This window comes from Tupaia chinensis, unplaced genomic scaffold (assembly GCF_000334495.1).
Source record: "Tupaia chinensis unplaced genomic scaffold, TupChi_1.0 Scaffold000546_1, whole genome shotgun sequence".
Taxonomy (NCBI): Eukaryota; Metazoa; Chordata; class Mammalia; order Scandentia; family Tupaiidae; genus Tupaia; species Tupaia belangeri.
The window spans coordinates 80,290-93,791 of NW_006160058.1; the positions used below are offsets into that span (position 1 = coordinate 80,290).

The following is a 13,502-nucleotide window of genomic DNA, read 5'->3' on the forward strand; positions in this document are numbered from 1 at the left end:
AGAGATGTGAAATGAGAAAGCACCTTCATGGGGCCTGGTCATTGCCACAATCCCTTCTCCCTCCTCTCTCCCTCCTTTCAGGATTTTTGGGCACATATGCACACACACACGCCTGGCATGTTTCTCAAGCCACTGACTAGAACCGCAGAATTGGCCATATGGTTGGCCATGTGGGATCCAGTGACCTTAAGCCCCAAACTGGTCCAAGGAAATTGTCTAATTTCACATCATTTTTATTCTATGACATTTTGGGAAATATTAATATGGCAATGAACCCTATGTAGAATGTGATCATGTTTCATGTTCAACATTTTTTTCCAAATTGAAAGTATTTCCTTTTCCTTTTCTCAAATAAAATTTTAAAGCCATTATATAGACCAATCATAAAATAGCAGGGCAAATGTAACTCTAATGTTAAATGGTGTAATGGGCTGTGATTGACAGCATTGCTCGGTAATGAAATTGATTTTCTGCCTTCGTTGTGGACTCCGAGTAATGAGATAGGAATAACTCAGCGTAATTCTCCCAAGTAGATCATTTGTGCAGCATTTTCTACTCTCTTTAACTCTTTCATCACATTCAAATACTCTCTTCCTGAATGAAGTTTCATGTATAATGAGGAGTGTGTATATGAATGAAAGAGTGTAGAAATTAGGTGAAAATGATAAAACCAAATTTATTGTGAATCAATTCAAGGCTGAGATTTCACTTTGATTGAAGTCATTTCCCTCTGCCCCATCTTTAGGCAATTTAAGTACAGTGAAAAAATAGCATACTTTATTATAATATTATGTTACTTTCAATCACAGACAATTTTGAAATGTGCTGTTTCTAAGGTGATGCGTTCTTATCCAAGTCACTTACTTTGAAAGAAATTTTTAGTGCTCTTCAGGTCTGACTGCCCTTGAATTATTATTTACTTCATTAAAAATGAGGAAAAGAATAAATTGCATGTGCCCTGACAGTCTTATTGGAAATAATCCTATTTGTCACTGATACATTTGAGTGTTCAAAATATTGCCTTTGTTGTGAAGTTTTCAACAGTTTTCTTCAGAAACCCTATGGTATTAGGATTTCTATGAATGACATAGTGCCAGATAGTCCATGGTCACAAAGTCATGTGATTTCTTTTCACCTGGTAGTTACTTTAGAGTTCTTAAAAATAGTACTATTAGTCATCGGAGGGTGCAATTCAGTTTTTCAATCTCATGGTAACAACCCCCCCCCAAAAAAAAAAAATCTGCACACAGCTGACATTCTGCTGAGAGACCCTTTGCTTGCTTGGGAAACATCTCACTTGTCAAGACAGTGACTTCCCTTTCCTCAACCCCTGTGAGGCCATGATGAAAGTTGTACAAGCCTGTGTCAGTGATTTTTGCAGGTCGGCTCAGTTTTGCTGAACTATTACTCAGTGAGGATTTGTACCCATCATGGCAAAGAGGAGTTTAAATAGCAACCTGTTGAGAGAAAACACAGGGCTAGCATATTGAGCATCATAAAAATACTTCCTTCATATCTTGTATCCAGTTTAGACTTAGCTTTTGCAAGTGTATATAAGCAATCCAGATTTGTGAGAGTGCATACATGGGACAAAAGTGCAGACACAATGGGGCCACCATATGGTGTGGTGGTTAGGGCACTGGACTCCCATGTGGTAGACTGCAGTTCAAGTCCTGGACCTGGTAGCTTTCTCTCACTCCCTCTCCCTGCTCCCCTTTTATTTTTCTTTCCCCCTTCCCAACACCCCCTTTCTTGTGCATATGTCCTATAGCAAATTTAAAAAAAAATAATAATGATGAATGAAGTTGAATAAATACGTCTTTACAAAAGAAAAACAGATACTAAAATGACAGATGAAACTAAGGACTTAAGTCTGAGGTCAGAAAATACGTTCAATGAGACGACTCCCATACACTGCTGTCTGCATGGCACATGAGCTCTGAATAGTTTGTACATGCATAAAATGATTAAGCAAATAAAAAGATTTTGTGATGTGAAAATCATACAAAATTCAAATGCCAATATCTTTTAGTCTTATTACAGGCATGCATCCTTTATACTATGTACAATAGTTCGCCTTTTTAAATCTTTTTGAGCGGGACCAGCAGTTAGCATAATGGCTATGTCGCTGAACTCTCATGGAGTTGACCTCGGTTCAAGTCCTGGACCAGGTGGCTTAAAACTCACGCCAGGTACGTGTGTGTGTGTGCCCAAGATCCCCCCAAGAGGAGAATGGAGGAGAAAGGATTGTGGTGTGGCCATCACCCCAAGGGGGTGATTTCTCGCTTTCTGTCTCCCTCTCTCTCTGTGTCTGGCGATCACACGCGCCTTACAGCAAAAACCTCTCCAAAAAAAAGAAAAATATATATATTTCTGAGAAGATTTTCATCGTATTTAGCTGTAATGTCAGTAACAACACCAGCGCTAGGGGCTCCTCTTGCCTCCTCCCCATTTATGGTCTTCAAATGTTTTTCTTTCTCTCCTACAGCTCAACTACGCTTTCTAAGAAAATATTATTTAGGGATAACAGTGGCATGATAGTTAAAGTAGCTGGATCCCACATGGCCAACTGTGCTGTTCAAGTCCCTAACTTAGTGACTTGAAAAACATGCTGTGTGCACCAGCATGTGTGCTCAACATCCCAAGAGGAGAATGCTAGAGAAGAGATTGCATAACCACCCCAGGGGGTGCTTTCTCACTTTCTGTTCCTCTTTCTCTCTGTCAAGTATACGTACCCTATAACAAAATTACAGAAAATGAAATTAATTTAAATATGTATATGCACACACACACACATATATATATACATATATATATATACACACACACACACACATATATATAAAATTTGATGTAGCATCTTTAGGTGCTCTTTATTATGAGAAACTTCTGTGTGTATTTAGTCCCCATATTCCAGCATATTTCTCTATTCTCCAGTGCTGTGTTCCACCTTTGCCGCGGCAAATGGAGATGAAACATGATTTTATCACATCATAGCTGAGGAATGATTGTATAAAACAATCTAAATGTTTAACAAACGGGAATAAATTAAGCAGACATAAAATTGATCCTATGTAGCCATATTAGACTTGAGATAATAAAGCATAAACAGGTGAAAATTATACCAGATAATCAGATTGTCACATGATCTCTCCAGAGATTGGGTGCTGCAAGCGTGATAAGAAGTCAATGAGAATGCACAGTGGAATTGAGCTGAAGTGAATTTGAATATGGGTGAATTTGAATACGGGTAGGAATGAACAGTGTTAGCCAAGGTTAAAGTCTACATCTTTATTTATTTTATTTAATGCCAGAGGGCATGTGTGCAAGCCAGAGACAGAAAGAGAGAAAGTTCTCTCACCCTCGTGAGGTCTGATCACACCGCAATCCCCTTTCCTCCATTCTTCCTTCCTATCAGGATCCTGAACCCTGAACGTGCGTGAGCTGGCATGTTTTTTAAGCTGTTGGGCTTGAATTTGCATTGTGGTCAGTCATGTGGGATTCAGCTCTTTCCGTACAGCCCTTCACTACTGTACCGTGGAACCAAAGCTGAAGTCTGTTTCTGGTAAAAAAGAAAAAAGGATGTTTGCAAGGTTTACTGAATACAAATTTGTTAAAATGCATAGAGTGAAATGTAATATTTGACCTTACTCATTCAGGAAATCATCCTGAATTGATAAGTATTCTAACATTGTGGGGAGATTTAAATGCCTAGAGATTTCAAGGTTTCTTGACAAAATATTGGTGCCAAAGTTCTGGGGAATTGTACTTTAGATCCTAGAAAAGATAGCAGTAGGGTTATACAAAGCCTTTTGTTCCCTCTGCCCATGAGGAGTTATTTCTGTTTGAAAGAGGTCTTTAAGTCTCTATTTCAAACAACTCCAGGCAAATACCTCTCTGGGTAAGTAAATGTAGAGAGAGCCAATACTGAAATTCATCTTTAAAGTGATCATGCCATGAATTTAACTCCTTCTCCAGGTCCCTGACTTGAAGAGTTTCTGATGTTGTGTGTTTCCCATATGTGGTGTGCTGACCATTTGCAGTTTGCAGGTGGGAGTTAGGAAGCCTACTCCATGGTAGTTTGTAGCCTGCCTAGCTTTGAAATCTTTCCTGTCATTGAATTTCAAATGACACTCGGCTCACAGGAGCAAATGCCAGCAGGGGAAAGCTTTCAAAATCAATCAGAGACAGAGCCTTTTTAGGCTCACATCACTCAAACAGGAAAAGGCCACCACAACCGTGAGCCACAATTGTATTTACTGTGTCCTTGCCTCCTCTCCTAACAAGCGATCCTGAGCTGCCATTTGTGGGAGTTCCATAAAAGTTCTGCTTCAAATGGCATTTGAATATTAAAAAGTGAGTGGATTGTAAGAAAACATTAAGTAATGGGTGAGTCTGGCTAGATGTGGGGTAGTAGGCTAAAGATGAGAGCTTGGGAAAAATTGATCAAACAGATTTTTTTTTCCCTAAAGGAAGAATTATTTTAAAGAAAAGTTGGCAGGACATATTCTAAAACTTGTCGGCTCCCTTCTTTTGAAGGAAAATCACTTGGCTTAAGTGGAATGTTAGATTTCTCTTCACAGTTTTTCTAACTTACATTCCATAAGGCACACAAAAAAGTCAAATTCAGAAATGAATCCCAAGTTTCTCTTTGTGAGTGAAGGACTTAAAAGTTTAAACAGGCAGGGCTCTCCTTCCCTGGGAGCATAGCTCTTGCAGAGAGCTAATTAAACCCATGTGACTTAACTGCCTTAAACATGCTGAGGACAGCTCCAGTGGAGGATCCTTAACCCATAGCAAGTAAATCAGAAGTCAATACATTGGCTAAAGGGGATTTCAGACAACAGTTAGAAGTTTTGTAACAATAGTTCCACATATCTGGTCACCAGAGCAAATGAATTGAAGGAGGTTCTCTAAACAGGCCATACCTACTGTATTAACATCAATACCAGTTCTGGAAGTGTTTCCAATGCACTGGAATGAATATGCAGAAGTCAGGATACTAGCTCCCTGAGCACTAGCTAAAGAGGACTTGTAGTTTTTCTCTAACCTCCAAATCTCTATCTCAATAGATAGCACCACCATCTCGACTCCACTTGTTTTCTCACCTCCCATGTCCAGTACACCAGCAAGTCCTGCTGACCTGAGCATCAACGGGTGTGCCCAATCCAACTACAGTTAACCAGCTCCACGGCTACTCCCCCACTCAAGCCACATTCTCTCTCATCTATATAAAAGGGCTTCAAAAAGTTAGTGAGGAGACCAGCAGCTGGCGTAATGGCTATGTCACTAGACTCCCATGTAATCAACCACGGTTCGAGTCCTAGACCAGTGGCTTAAACTCACACCGGGTGCGTGTGCATGTGTGCCCAAGATCCTGAGAGGAAAACGGAGAAAGGATTGCAGCGTAGCCATCCTCCCTGGGGGTTGCTTTCTGTCTCTCTGTCTCTCTGTCTTTTTGGCAGCGCATGTGCCCTGTAGGGAGAAAAAAAAAAAAAAAAAAACTCTAAAAAAAAAATTCAGATCTTGCCCATTGCTTGAAGCTCTTCAGTGACTCATGAGCACACTCAAATTAAAATACAAACTTGTGAATTTAACCTATATTATGTTTTCCTGGCGATTCTCAATCACATTGCCTACCACTCGCTTGCTAACTTCTTTCTACTCAGACTCACCTTCTTTGGAATCCCGGGTCATATACATACACTTGTAGTCTCCTTTCTGACACTCTTTTGCCATGCCTCTGCCTGGTGCCCAGTTCTATGTGCAAACGCCACATCTTTCTTTTCCTGACTACCCTCAATCCAATAGCAACCACCTCATATACATGAACACACATGCTTTTAAAAAATAACCACTTAATTTTATTTATCATTATTATTTTTCTAAACGTGCTATAGGGCACACATACCAGAGAGAGACAAAGAGAGGGAGGGACCAACAGACTTACAGAAAGCTGAGAAAACAAGCCACCAGGTCTGGGACTTGAACCAAGGTCAGCCGTGTGAGAGTCCAGCGCCTTAACCACCATGCCCCCTGCTGGCCAGTACACACATTCTTGATCCCCTAGTCTTCCGTTATTTGTCTTCATAGTATGTATCACTACTGAAATTAGATCAGTTATTTGTTTATATAGCTGTCATATATAGTCATCAAATTATTAATGTGAAGATTAAAACAGATCTTCTATGTGAAAACACTCTATAAAGCTCTGTTGAAATGTGAAGGGTGACTTTTGTAGTGTGGGTTGCCACTTTATATCTCCAGTATGATGACAGCATGAATCAGAAAGTCTTTATTGATTTAATTAATTGTAATTATGCTTGTCTTTCCCATGCTTGCTTTCTTTTATTCAGTAGGGTGGAGATAATTGGTTACTGACTATTTAGATTACACTACTTAATTTTTATTACTTCTTCTTCATAATACTGATGGTAATTTTTCATGCATCCTTAGCAATCTTAATATTTAACTATTTTGCATAAGAACACTGTTAAGCTTGATGTTACCCTGATACATATTTTTAATTACTTTATAAAATGTATTGATCTTTCAAATAATGTACATATCATAAGATTTACTACAGGACTGGCCGCAAAATGCAGCAGTTGAGTGCTGTACATAAAAGAACTGGATCCCACATAACTGATGCAGGGTTCAAATCCCAGTCCTGGCAGCTTGAAAAACACACTGAGCCCATGAGTGCATATGCCCCATATCCTGACAAGATGAAGAAATGGAGGTGAAAGGACTGCAGTGTGACCATCCCCCTGGGGGTGCTCTCTCACTCTCTCCCCTCCCCTCCCCTCTTCTCTGGTGGGCACATTTTCCCTCTGGCAAGGAAAAAAAGAAAAAAAAAAAAAACAGTCTACCACTAAGTATTAGTTTTAACCGATGTTTACAACTTTGCTGGTGTCTAAACGATGTTGCTGTTTATAAGCATGTCGTTGATCCGTTATTTTAAAATTATTAAAGGAAGAAGCCTGCTGATGTGGTGGTGGTTAAGGCAACTGGATCCCATATCACTGACTGAGTGGTTCAAGTCCAAGACCCAGCAGCTTAAGAAACATGCTGAGTGTGTGTTTGTATGTGTGTGTGTGTGTGTGTGTGTGTGTGTGTGCACATGCATGTATTTTGCATACGCCCACCCAAAATCCTGAAGGGAGAAATGGATGTGAAGGGATTGTGGCATGACAATCCCCTACGGGAGGGTGCTTTCTCTCTCTCTCACACATGTGCCCTCTGACAAATCTTTAGAAATTATTGAGGGAAGAACTATCACTTAAACTGCCTTTCATGAAGGAGATGCATATATTGTAAAACAGATACAAATAGTATTCCACAACTTGAGTGGGCAACAAATAGAATTTCCTTAATTTTCTGTTTTCCGACTTTAGATTTTGTTTCAGGCACCTATCCTGCCAGACTCTCCCACATCCCATTCTCAGTCTTTAGCTTTCTCCCATTATCTACACTTCGTATTGTAACCCTTTACACACAGAATTTGTAACTGAGATGACCACCATGTGGTCACCGGTAGCTCTTTGTTGTTCATATTCCATACTGGGGACATGAAATCTTTCACTGATGTTTGTGTGGGTCCCGGATACACCACATGGGCATTTTGCATCCCTAGCAGGGCTGCCAGGAAGCGAACCCAGCCCACTGAACACCAATATTCCCTTCTTACATATACCTCTTCACCCTCCCAAGGGAATATCTTTTGATCTGATTGAAACTCTTCTCCCCATGTGTTTTATCCAAGATATTTGTTCTCCTGATCCTGTTTCTCTTACCCGTTCTTTAAGTGCTCTAAATTTTCTCAAGGGCCTGAGGTTTGGAAACACAAAGCCAGAGTGAATTGCAGTGAATTTCTATTTTCTGCCCTGACGGATCCCTCTGTTGAGTCAGTAAACACAAAGCCAATTTTCTGCTGGAATTGGGGTGAGAAGAAATCGTAAATACTGAGAGGAAAAAAACCATAGGTTAATAGCACAAAATAGTATCTCTCTATAATGGTTTTCAGTTTTATTCTTCAGTATAAAAATCAAACCACCATTGAGCTGCTGTCTTTAAATGTTCTTAATATATAGCCCATGATGGTTTTCTTCCCTATCCCCCTCCCCTCTTATCCCTTCAGATGAAGGCATGTAGCAAGTCTGCGAAAGTCACAAGTTTAAAGAAATTTTGATAACTCTTTGACGTAATCACAGTAACAATATTTTCATGGCACTAAGTAACTTTGTTCAGTAACAAAATAAAGCACTGTAATGAGGGGTCTTCAATAAGTTCATGAACAAATACATATTGTGAAAAAAACTACACAAAGATTTCAAAATTTTTTGCGCCAAAAGAAACTCATATTTTAATTCTATTTTCAATAAACTTTCTGAAGTTTCCTAGTACACAGAATCAAAGCTGTGGATATAGAATTGTCTATTTCATCAAATCTCATGTATTACAAGAAATAATATTTCAAATTTAAAATAGTGCTCTTCACCAATTTTAAATTCACCTATCATTTTTAAACTCTATATCAAAAATAATATATATGTATTGTGTGTGTTGTGTGTGTGTGCATATATATATATATATATATATATATATACACACACATATGTAGTTTTTTTAGGTTTTTGCATAGGGCAAGTGCACTCATCAGTGACAGTGAGACAGATAGTAAGAGGGAAAGTGAGAAGTCATCCCCCCAGGAGGGATGACCAAACCACAATCCCTATATATATGAATACCAGAGCATTGCCACTTGCCAAAGTTCTTTATATTTAACCCCTGTGAATTATGACATTTTTTTGAACTATAGGAAGGCAGTCTTTTAAAATGACAGTCAAGACATGCAATTTCTGCTAGATCCAGTATGCTAGATAGAATGCACTTTTTCAGAAACCAGTAAATCTCAGTTTTGTTCACTAATTAGCAGAGTATGGCTTACTTGACAATTTCTTTCTGGTTTGTTTCTTGATCCATCTGTTAACTCTCTTAGTGAGGGCTGCTAACTCTAGCAGGAGCTTAGGAAGCTGTTCTCACTGTTGGACAGCTGTGTTGCCCCAGTTTATCTCAACATTATGGGTGGCTGTTGTTTCAGCTGGTGGTATCTGACTAATAAGACATGAGTGTAAGGATCCTCTTATTTCAGGTGATGCTCTTTGTGAATCAGCAGTTTCCCATTCCGTGACTCAGCATGAATGTTCATATAGGATGTTCTCGTCTGTTTAATCTGTGTCATCTGACCTCGCTAAACCATGGCACTCACAGTTGATTACCTTCAGAGCCTAGTACTGATAAGGTTTCCAGGTGACTTTACTCTATTTTATTGATATCTTAATATCAAAATGAGTTTTTAAAATAGTGATTATGCAAAAAAAAAAATAGTGATTATGCCTCAGTTCCATGAGTCATGAAATGGTCATCACCAGGCAAAGCTGGTGCTAATTAAATGTTCTCTGGATTTCCTATTATTGACATCTTCCTCTCAGTTGAACACTAACAGCCTCACAGAAGGAACATCCAGTTTGGGGTTAAACAGTAATGATTTTGACTTTCACGGTTCACTAAAAGGATCTAGTATGTCATTTCTGTGGTGGTTATGATTACCAAAGATCTGTGACTGATGGGAAGCGTGGCCCTAGCCATAGCTGTTTGGGACAGATGTATACAACTTCTCAAATTAATTGAATCTATTGACTGAGCAAACACCTAAATCAGTCTCTTGCTTTCTTCTCCTTGCCCCCTCTCCCTTCCCCATCTTCTTCCATTTATCGTTCTCTCTCTCATTCTCAAGTTTGAACGAGGAGTCATAGAAACCGTGAACACTTAATGAGCAGAAGAACTGGGAGAAAGGAATCTACTTATTATCAATGATCTGATTATAAACATAGAAAGAGAAGGCTGGAAAGAGCCAGAAATGAAAACCTGAAAGGTCAGAAGAAATAAGATGATCCTCTAATCCATACTGCCTTTAAGCTCTCAAATGTTACAGAAATGGTTCATTTCTTTTTTTGGGGGGTGGGGTGGGGAGATATACTTGAGTTTAACTTGAATGGATTTCTATTTCTTACAGTAGGAAAAAAAATTAGATAATTGGTAACTTTAGTGTGTTGAAAGTTACTTTTAAATGCATTTGTAGAATATAGATTTTTTCCTTTTAATAAAAGCCATAATGGCTTTAATTTGTATTTGGCAAGCAATTTAACTTTTGGAAGTATCAGCATGTAATTATATTTATGAGCTGTAGTCATACATGTTTGAAATATTATATCCACAAAAAATAGAGGGCTGCTTTCCCCCTTTGGGTAGTTAAGGAAGTAGTCCAGAAAGATCAAAATACCTGGAACTAGGAAGGTCCCTGATCCTCAAGTCTTGATTATGTCTAGTGATGCTGTATCTGGAGCAGGTTAGTACCAGCTCATCAATTCTACGCATGATCTCAGCTCAACTTCACGGTCCATGTTCAGTGGCGTGGTGTTGTCAGCTTGAAAACTGCCACAATGGGAGTATTTATGCCATAGAGATCAGCAAACATGACAAGCTTTTAAAAAAAAAAAAAAACACAACAGTTATTAAACATTTACCAGCATACCACTGCCTTTAACAAAATTAATATTTTATAAAAATCATTTATTATACATTCTGGAGCCAAATGTATTTATACATCTCTAAAGAAAGGCTGAAAACTTTTAATTCCTCTTTAATTGGATCTCTTCAGTTTGTTACCAGGATAACTTCCAGCTGTGGGTGAAAGACCTTTATAGTATTGCTGAAGACCAATCTTCGAAAATTTGCCTTGCCTTAGAATGGAAAGCTTAAAAAAAAACAAAACAAACAAACAAAAACACCTGTCAATATTATCTCGCTCACCCCTCTTACTTCACAAATGAGGGAATTGAGAAATGAGCAGTAAGTCATGACTGGAAAGGAAAGGAAAACTGTGATTCAAATTCAGATCTTTGTCCCTAAATCTCAATGCTGGGTAAAATTCATGCTGAGGAGATCAAGCTCAGGGCAAAGAAAGGAGATGGAAGAAGGCTAGAATCTGAAGCTGGGGTGGGTCCTGGCATCAGGACTCTGTCAGGAGTGCTGCCTCTCTGTCCTTCTCAGTCTCACTTTTTGTGGAAGAAATAAATGAACATATATGCATATATATGTATATAGATACACACACGTTTGTGAATCCCAGAAGATTTGTAACGTTCCTTGTGAATAAGACTGAGAAAAATAACATTGGAAGAAATTACCAATGCCAGTTGAAGTTGTAATTGTGCTAGTCTATTCATTAATGTATGTATACAAAGAGATGTTTCTAGTAATTAAATATATAATCGATACACTTACAAATTCAGTTTCAGGACTAATTGTCTATTAAATGCAAAGGGTACTTTGCACTTTGTCAGTATTCAAGGAGTAATCAAGTGAACAATAAAGGCAGTTTTACCCCTTCCAGTAAGGTCGTGGTCATTAGTATGTGATCAAATAGCTAAGAATGAAAAGCCATTTTATTTAGTTTTAGTAAGTAGTGAAGGAATTATTGCATGTCTATGTTTGATTTAAAATATATTCCACTTGGTTTAAATGGTCTATTGGTCACTTTATTGTACCCAAATCTCCTATAAATCAATACCATGCCAACCAACAAGCAGAGGAAGCAGTAAACTGATTTTTGTCAATGCTTATTTAAATGATTGATGTGCCTTGTATTTGAATATGAATTATCACAGAAAACATTTTGTTTTTCTTGACAGAGGTAAGGGTAATTTTGAAATATGCCTTCAAAACTTGAGTGTGACATACACTGTCAATCTACTTTATTTAGATAAAGACCAAAGTCCCTATTTTTAAAATTTTATTTTAGTTTTTATTGCCAGAGGTCACAACGCTCATGAGAGGAAGAGAATGTACCCCAAGCAGGGTGTGATCGTGCTACGATCAAGTAGTGCCACCATCACTTTTTCTCCATCTCTCCATCCCATCAGGATTTTAGGCATGTGCATCCACATGCCCGGCATGTTTTCCAAGATGCTGGGAACAGAATTCAAACCACAGTTGGCCGTGAGGTATCCGGCTCATTATGCATAAGCACTTAACTGCTGTGGTATGGAGCCAGCCCATAAACCCCTTTTTTTTCTTTTTTTGGGACTACTTTAACCATTTTTATTTATTTTTAAAAATATTTATTATAATTTATGATTCATATGTAATCATTGTAACTCATAGTTGCAGTGTGATTTCTAAAAGTATGCATATGGTGTGTAATCAAGGATATAAAAATATTCACCACCTTTATTGTTAACATAACATTACGTTGTAAACATTTGAAAGCCACTCTATTGGTTATTTCAGAAGTATATATTGAATTGTCATTGATGCTCTTTACTGTGAGATACAATTCTTTTTATTCTTTTTAGAGAGCTATTTGCTATAGGGTGTGTGTGCTAGCTGAACACAGAGACGGAAAGAGGAAAAGTGAGAAATCACGCCCAGGGTGATGACCACACCACAATCCCTTCTCTTTCATTCTCCTCTCAGCTCTTTGGACATGCATGCACACACACCTGATGTGTTTCAAGCCACAGGGTCCAGGACTCGAACTGTAGTTGACCACATGGGAGTATAGCACCTTACCTACTACACCACCTGCTGGCCCCTGTTGTTCTGATTTTTCATGGTTATTCTTTTATTCTTTCTGGTTATTTGGACTAAATCTAAATCAGAGATTTTTATCTTCAACAACCATTCTTTGGATGGTCTAATCTTCTGTTGATGCTTTTAAGGGAGGTTTTCATTTCCTGCATCATATTCTCTATCTCAGAGGTTCTGTTTGATTCTTTTTCAGGGCATCTATCTCTTTATGGATTTCTTCCTTTAAGTCACGAAGGGATTGTCTCATCTCTTGGACTTGGTTGTCTGATTTCTCTTGCCTTTCACTGAGTTTCGTTACAGTGAATATTCTGAATTCTGTTTCTGTGATCCCTTGTGTGTTACCCATTGATGGTAAAGAGTCACATTTCTCTGGGGGAGAGGTATTTCTCAGTTTTCTCCTTTCACTTGGAACTCTGCTTTGACTTTTAGTTATCTGGTGATATACTCACTTCTCCCACTTTGGAGTATGTTTCAGTAGCTGTGCTCATTTACTCCCTTATGGTGAGAGTCAGCTCTGAGTCAGTTTCCCTCCTTTCCTGTGGGTGGAAGTGTGGAATTCACAGTGGGAGTTTGGGGTTCAGGTTTTCAGAGGGGTTTTTCTCCTTTTACTGCTGGAGAAAAAAGGGTGGTTGTGGGCAGAGAATTCCTCTAAAATCTGTGTTCCGGAATTTGGTTCTTGTATTCCCGAACAGCTCAGCTCCCCCTGTGGCAGGAGGTTGGACTGGACAGGTAGAATGCAAAATGGCAAGACAGTTTGTGCTCCACACATGCATGGCACGTGGGCCGCATGCATGGCACGTGGGCCGCAGCAGCCTCTCCCCGCCACTGCAGCTGAAGAAACCAGGCCA

At 38.8% G+C, this 13,502-nt stretch overlaps 1 protein-coding gene and 1 long non-coding RNA gene across 2 annotated transcripts in view; one reads left to right on the forward strand and one right to left on the reverse strand.

Annotated features, from left to right (window-relative positions):
- Positions 1 to 13,502, forward strand: part of LOC102471472 (cGMP-dependent protein kinase 1-like) — a gene marked incomplete at its 5' end in the record, with an annotated part of 641,417 nt that overhangs the window by 76,013 nt on the left and 551,902 nt on the right. The window lies entirely within an intron of this gene.
- LOC102470487 (uncharacterized) lies at positions 3,403 to 10,594 on the reverse strand. Its single transcript, XR_001371050.1, has 3 exons — positions 10,346 to 10,594; positions 7,797 to 7,933; positions 3,403 to 3,562 (listed from the first exon to the last, which is right to left on the reverse strand). It is a non-coding gene; the product is annotated as an uncharacterized LOC102470487 (long non-coding RNA).